Genomic DNA, 7,101 nt, shown 5'->3' with positions numbered 1-7,101 from the left:
TATCTCCTAGATTATCTTTGTAGATCTCTAGACAGTTCACAACTGCCCCCCCACACACACACACAGAATTTGTTCTTAAAGGCTTTAGACTTTTCCAGCTATTCTCCCTTCTCTTCCGTACACACACCCTCCCCGCTTTCATGGGCAGCTAACTTCCAATATCTTCAATAGCATCCAGTTGGCATTACGAGGCTCCTCAGCTGGTGGTTCATGTTGTGTGTTCTGTGTTGCTTCTCGGTGTTGGTCCAGCTAAGGAAGCCTCAGGGCAAGAATTTTAATCCAATCTTCTAAGGGTGTTCTGTCCTTATTTATTCAAAGGCTTCAGTTATACCAGTTTCTAACCTACAATACCCCTGGAACTCTTGAACCAAAATTTCCAACGTGAAGATGCCTTCCCAAGGACCACCAGCTGCTGGGTGATTGAAGTGGCAGTGGCACCCCTCCCCTCAGGAGGCTGCTTCTGCCCGCAGCTCAGGGCCCAGGCTCACTGGCACCAGCAGCACTCAGGGGCAGGGGCGGGCACTGTGACATCTACTAGCCGCTCCTACCTCCCAAATTCCTCAGCAGTATTTATGTCTGATTTCCAAATAGTGGCTCGTCGGTTATGATAACATATTCCAAATGAGATTTTCTGCCCAACCGCCATCTGGCTGACCTTTCTGCCATTTGCCTTTGCCAGATCCTGGGAAATGTCTGAAGGGAAATTAACAATGAAGTTGATTTTTTTAAAGGTTAAAACTTTGATTTGAGTTTCCAGATCATCACCATTTTATGTCAGCATGGAAAATTTTCCAAATTCTCCCCAGAATTGTCTTATTTGTGAATACCCCACTTTCAGAAGTACATAAGCAACCAAGAGGTGGGTGTTAGCATTAACCAGTGTAACAACTAATGGGAATATTATGCTATGCTCACTCCAACGTAGCTGTAAAGATGAGTGTAGACTATACCCTGAACAGGGATTTTTCCCATCTTCTCTGTAATTTAAGGTTGTATAGTTAAATAGTAAACAACTCACAGCTGCAGAAAGGAAGTGGGCGACAGGCTACAATTTCACATCAAACACAATTTCAAAGAGGTCTGTAATTTGTGATAATGGCATTGTTACTCTGATTCTTTCCTTATATATCACCTTCCCTTTCACACAAACCTTGATAAATTATTTAAGTATTAGTACCTTTAGTGAAAAAATACAAAAAAGAATTTTAAATTTTGCCCATAGATCTTACCACTTTGGTCAGGCGCCTAATCACAACAGGTAGACGTTATTATCAGAAGCTTCAGGGGCACTGAAATTAAGCAAAGGTGAAAAGGAAATGTTTTTGGTGGTTTTTTGTTACCAATACATCTGGCCATACAGTTTATTCCTCTGCTTCAATCAGAGGGTAATTCAATTTTGTATGTAGAGGTGGCCTGAAAGTTATCAGGGCCCAAAGGAATTTGGCATTTAAAAAATATCCCAATGAAGCAATTTTCTGGCCTGGAGTTTCTAATGGAAAAGATGCCAACAGCTAACGAGGTTTCAAAATGTTCCTCTCCTCTTCCAATTCCAGGGTTATGCTCTGCTAAAGCCATCGGAGATGACTTGGAATAAATGACATGAATTGAGAAGCCGGGGCAATCGGAAGCTAATGGTGTGGGGCACACTGGCACAACACGGCCTGCAGAGAAGGTTGCAGCCTTTCCCGGGCCTGCTCTCAACCTTTGGAGGGAGCCTCGCAGATGGTGATTTTACCTGCTGCCAGGCTGGGCCAAGAGGCCAGCACAGGGTCCTCTGAGTCAACACAGACCCGGGGGCAGCCTCTCCTCCACGCAGGGTGAGTGACAGCGCAGGTAAGGCAAAGCAGTGCATTCTGTCCTCGGGAATTCTACTACATCCTGAAAGGGGGAAATCCTAAAAATGGTGAGGAGATGGAGAGGGCACGGGTAGACAGCAAGCTGAGGGGAAGCTGGGAGTGCTATCTGTCCCGCTGGCCCCAGAGAGCAAATGAGTAAGCTCGGGGACTGTCGGGAAGCAGTGGGAGAGGCCAGGGGGGCGCCTTTAGAACTGGAGGCCGAGGGAGTTACATTTCAGTATGAGACAATTTGCCTTGCCTTCTATTTTTAAAAAGAATATCAAATCACCCTCAAGACAGTCCAGAGCCAATTAAGTTGCTTTTCTTTATCTTCAAAGCCTGGGAGGAGTTAATTACCTGTCATGTTTTTCTTTTCCTTTTCTCAAAGGGAGAAAAAGTCCTGATTTAGCCAAAATGATAAAGAATTCTCCAGATTGGGAGGTTGGGGAGCAGGGGTCCAGTTCCATATTTATATCTAAAAGGCCAATGCCATTCAAACAGAGCAAAACAAAACCTTCTTGAATCTAGTCTTCTCGAATCCATTCTGCGGCACTTCCATCTGTAGGGGTTTCTGTCGGATTCCCAGGGCTGTTACAACAAAGCTCCACAAACTGGATGGCTTAGAATTTACTGTTTCACAGTTCTGGAAGTTAGAAGCCTAAAACCAAGGCATCGGCAGGGCCTTGTTCCCTCTGAAACCAATAGGGAAGGACATGTTCTTGGCCTCTCTCCTAGTTTCTGGCGGCTTCTGTCCTTGGCTTGCAGACGACCATCTTCCCTCTGTTGTTTGTGCCCAAATTTCCCCTTTTCATAAGGACACCAGTCATACTGGATTAAAGCCCACCTGAATGGCCTCATTTTAACTCGATTACCTCTCTAAAGGCCCTGTCTCCAAGCAAGGTCACATTCCGAGGTACTGGGGGTTAGGAGTTCAACATGTCTTTTTGGGGGGATACAGTTCGCCGCATGTCAGGGTTTATGGTGAGCATAGCCGGGAGCATGACGCTGCCGCCTCCCCTGCCTCCCCTGGAAGTTGTGGCTATCCTGCAGGGTGCTGTTCAGAAGCTCCCAGGACTGGCAGCTTCAGAGGCCCTGGTCTGTCCACACCGAAATGTGCTCACAGGCTTTGACCTCACCCTGCAGAGGATGTTTTTCTATTTAAAAAGAAAAATTAATAAACAAAACCCCAAAAACGTTCACTTACCTTCCATTGAAATGTAGCATGTTAAAACACTGAGTTTTTCATCTCCCCTTTCTCCCCAGTCCTGCTAAGGTGACACTACAGGACATTCTAGAAAAGGGAAAACAATGACAAAGTCAAAGCCTCAGGGGTTGCCAGGGACTGGGGGAGGAGAGAGTCAAATGGGCAGAGCACAGAGTATTTTTAGGGCAGTAAAACTAAATAAATAAAATAAAATTTAAAATCAAAAGGGTGTAGGTAATCCTTAAGAGAAAATCGCTCTGTAGAAATGCCCTAAATAGGATACTTGCTCACTTAATTTGACACCAGAGTCTAGGGAAAAATTCACCTTCCTCATTAAGGATCTTTTTCAAAATCTAAGACTGAGAATCAGAAAACCAAAAACTGTTGCAAGCACTATAATATTAATAGGACATATAACGTTTCCTATTAGACTCATGCCCTTAAAAAGCGAGTAATTGAACTAATAAGTGGGACAGTTACGAAAATTACAGTGTCACTAAAAATTCAGCATTCTGAGTTGCCGTGTTCAAATTCTCCAACCTCTGCAGACCCGTATTCTGGTCTGTAACAGGACACACTTTATCAGGATGCTGATTCTTGGCTTGTAATTAGCAGTTGTCCCAGTTGGTTAGGATAACCCAGTGTTTCTCAAAGTGTGGTATATTTTAAGAAAATGTTGTAGTTGAAAAGAACTCTTTTATCTCCGTGTGCTCTAAAAAATGTAACTGATATTATCATGAGCTGGCCCAAGGCAGCCTGAGGCTGTTACATTGAGAAAGTCTATGTGACGGTGCAACACAGAAAGTCATTTAGAGGTAATCAATTTTTCAAGTAGCACTCAACTTTGAAGTCATTCCTTTCACACCTCCGGACACCTCCCACCCCAGCAGGGCAGGTGAGGGTGGTCACTGTAGATCACAGACAGCTGCCCAGAACTGTACTAAGTTCATACCACAGGGATGCAAAGCTGGCCCAAGGGGTGGAGTGAGGGCCCTTGGTTCTGTCTCTCTGGATAAATGGCCTAGCATTTTTGTGCCTGCATTTCCTCATCTCTATAACAGAGACAATAATGGAACTTATCCAATGGGTTGGGATGAGTATTAAACAAGCGCATCCATGCAAATACCTAGGAAACATTAATTCTTCTTGTCTCACTAGAACTTCAGCTGCTGAGGGCAAAGGTTTTTGTCTGTCTTGGGTGCTGAAGTGCCCAGTGCTTAGCTCAGGGCTGAAATGCAGTGAGTGCATGTGAAAATATTCGTGGCATGAATGAATGACAAAATCTAGTGCAGCATGGATCTGTACAGTAGCCATGTAGGCAGAGTAGCAACTGTATCTATAGACATAATGAGGAGGGAATCATAGTGAATATCTGAATTTAAGCAATCACAAAGGAAGAAGTCTATGGTTGGCAAATGAACCCTGAGAGAAGGGATTGGCAATGCGGGTTGACGCTGGATATGAAACAATGCGTGACTCACAGAGAATCCGGACCAGGGCACAAATACAGAGGAGGACCTTTCCTGGTCTTTCCTGGATAAAGATATCAACTTCTCAGTGAGGCAGGATTAGATATAAAGAAAAAAACCAAGGTTCCAGTTTCCAATATTTGAGAACAACAGGTTGTTGCTCCATCTCCTTCCCCAGCTCCATACACTTACCTGTAGCTGCCCCAACACTTGATTCCCAGGTTCCTCATTGTCCTGGGCCCTCAGCCCCAGGAACTTTCTGGTTGTCTGAACAGGCAGTCCTGGATGGGAAACTGTCCTACTTGGCCAGCGCAGAGATCAGCAGGAGTTCTAGAAGCCACACTTGCATTAACACCAGCCAACAAGCACTAGCTGTCATGGCAACTGCTTGACACAGATGGTAGGTTGACACAACTCATGCTGCATCACCAAACTACCAAACCCTCTGCACTCGGATTTCTTCCAAGGCAGGTGGACACCTCCCAGGTCCAGAAAAACTAGATGTCTTAGTGGGTCAGTGGAATATGTTTTCTTGGGAAAATTATGTTCATATTTTTCCCTTATAAACATATAATCACATAACTGAATATTTAGAAGATAAATCATCCACGATCAGAACATCCCTGTGCAATCACTGTTAATGTTTTAGCAAATTTTATGGCAAGTTTTTTCTGTGTCCCTATAGAGGTACATGAATACTATTTCAATTTTATATCCTGGTTTTTTTCAGTGAATCTAACATTTCTCATCATTTGAAATGGCTGAATAATATTCCTTACAAAGGATTTACACCATTTACTTGGTCATTACCCTACTATTAAATATTTAAAGTGTTTACTGTTTTTTATGCTAATAAGTAGTACTCTAATAAGCATAGTCAGGAACATGAGATTTTTTCAGAATTTAGGATTACTTACTCTGGTAAATTCCCAGAGGTAGAGCTGACTTGCAGGCTGGAGTGAGAAAGAGATTGGCCTTGTTACCAGGCACCGACAGGCTTAACTGCTTTGCAGGCAAATGAAGTTAACCATTTCCAAGTCAGCCCTAAAATAATTATTACTTAAACATTTTTTTGAAAGGGAAATATTCTTAGGGAAGCCAACAGTGAGGCAGGATTCAACGAATCTGAGAAGCACCCTTTTTGGGCTCTTGACGAGAAAATGGAATCGGGGAATGAATGTGCCCTCTTCTCTTAATACTCTGACACCTGCCCTCTATTTTTCACATGAAAATGCAGAGGAACCAGGATCGACAGACGCTGTGGGCTGTTGCCTTATTAGCCTTCCCCCACTTTATTATGGAAAGTCAGTTTCAGTAACGGTGACGGAGGGGATCTCATGGACACCGGAGTTTTGCCTCCCGACACATGGAGGCCTGGGGATAGCATCCCCCTTTCCCTGCTCGGCCCATCCCCCCTACGTTTGCCCGGAGGCCAAGGAGCAGGAGGCTCATCAGTTCCCCTGAAGTATTGGGTAGAGTAGCATGTTCCCCCAATCCCCCAATTCTTGGGAGTACTTCCCTCTCCAGCCATGGAAATAAACACGGGGAAGGAGGCTGGAGTTGCTGTTGGTAGTTTGGTCCTCTAAGAATGGAAACCCACCGGCTCTGCTCGTCCTACCAGTCTGGCCTTTCATCTAGGGTGTCTGACTCCCCCTACCCCCAAATCCCCTTAGGCCCCTTGACACTGTCTTCTTTTTGGCAGAGGAAGCGACATATCTTCCCAGTTAGCGCGGGTCACAGCGTTGGAAAGAGGTGGTTGGAACCTGCAGGCGCCAGAAAACTGCAATCTGCCTGTGACTTACAGACCCAGGACAGTGCGGTCTGTGACCCTGGAAACCTTCCTGCCCTTTGCTTTTCTGTCTTTGATTTAGGAGAAAAGCAAGGCAGGCGGCGGGAAGGGGGCAGGGCGGTAAGAAGCCGGCTGGCTCCTGCCACGCTGCTGCTCCAGGGCCCCGGCACCCCTGGGGCCCACTGAGCTTTGGGGCGCTGCAGAATTCCCTGCTAGGTCCCACTCCCAGGGCCAGAATGTGAGGAGGCGGGGCCTTTTGGAGGTGATTGGGTAGGAGGAGGGAGCCAGCACAAATAGGATGAGTGCCCTCATAAAGAGCCCCCTCCCCCCCGGAGCTCCCTGGGCCCCTCCTCATGTGAGGCAAGGGGACGAAGTGTCTGTGGGTGGAGCACGAAGGGGGCTCTCAGCACACACGGAGTCAGCTGCTGGTGCCTTGATCTTGGGCTTCCAGCCTCCACACTGTGAGGAATAAATGTTTGTTGTTTAAACCACCCAGCCTGTGGTATTTTTGTTACAGCAACTCAAATGGACAAAGGCAGACACTTAAATCCAGGGCTTGCTGCCTGAGCCCCAGGTGTGCACGGCTGTGTCCTCAGGGCAGTGTTGGGAGCTGGCGTGCTACAGAGGGTCCCGGCTGGACCAGGAACCTTAGTCCCCTCTCTGCTTCCAAATGCCTGTGTAACCTTGGGAAAATCACTCAGGCGCTCTGGGTTGGGTTCCTTGTCCGTGAAACATGACCCACAGAGCGCTGTACTGGCCAATGATCCTGTAAAACACTGTGAACTACACCGTGGACTTCAGTCT

At 46.2% G+C, this 7,101-nt stretch overlaps 1 long non-coding RNA gene across 1 annotated transcript; it reads right to left on the bottom strand.

Moving 5' to 3' along the window:
* Positions 1-294: 294 nt before the first annotated feature.
* Positions 295-3,335, bottom strand: LOC140849904 (uncharacterized). The gene is made up of 3 exons (XR_012132362.1): positions 3,040-3,335; positions 1,230-1,289; positions 295-693 (listed from the first exon to the last, which is right to left on the bottom strand). It is a non-coding gene; the product is annotated as an uncharacterized lncRNA (long non-coding RNA).
* Positions 3,336-7,101: the final 3,766 nt, after the last annotated feature.

Source organism: Manis javanica, chromosome 1, assembly GCF_040802235.1.
Source record: "Manis javanica isolate MJ-LG chromosome 1, MJ_LKY, whole genome shotgun sequence".
NCBI lineage: Eukaryota > Metazoa > Chordata > Mammalia > Pholidota > Manidae > Manis > Manis javanica.
The sequence above is the reverse complement of the archived record's forward strand: the minus strand, read 5'-3'. Positions and strand labels throughout refer to the sequence as shown.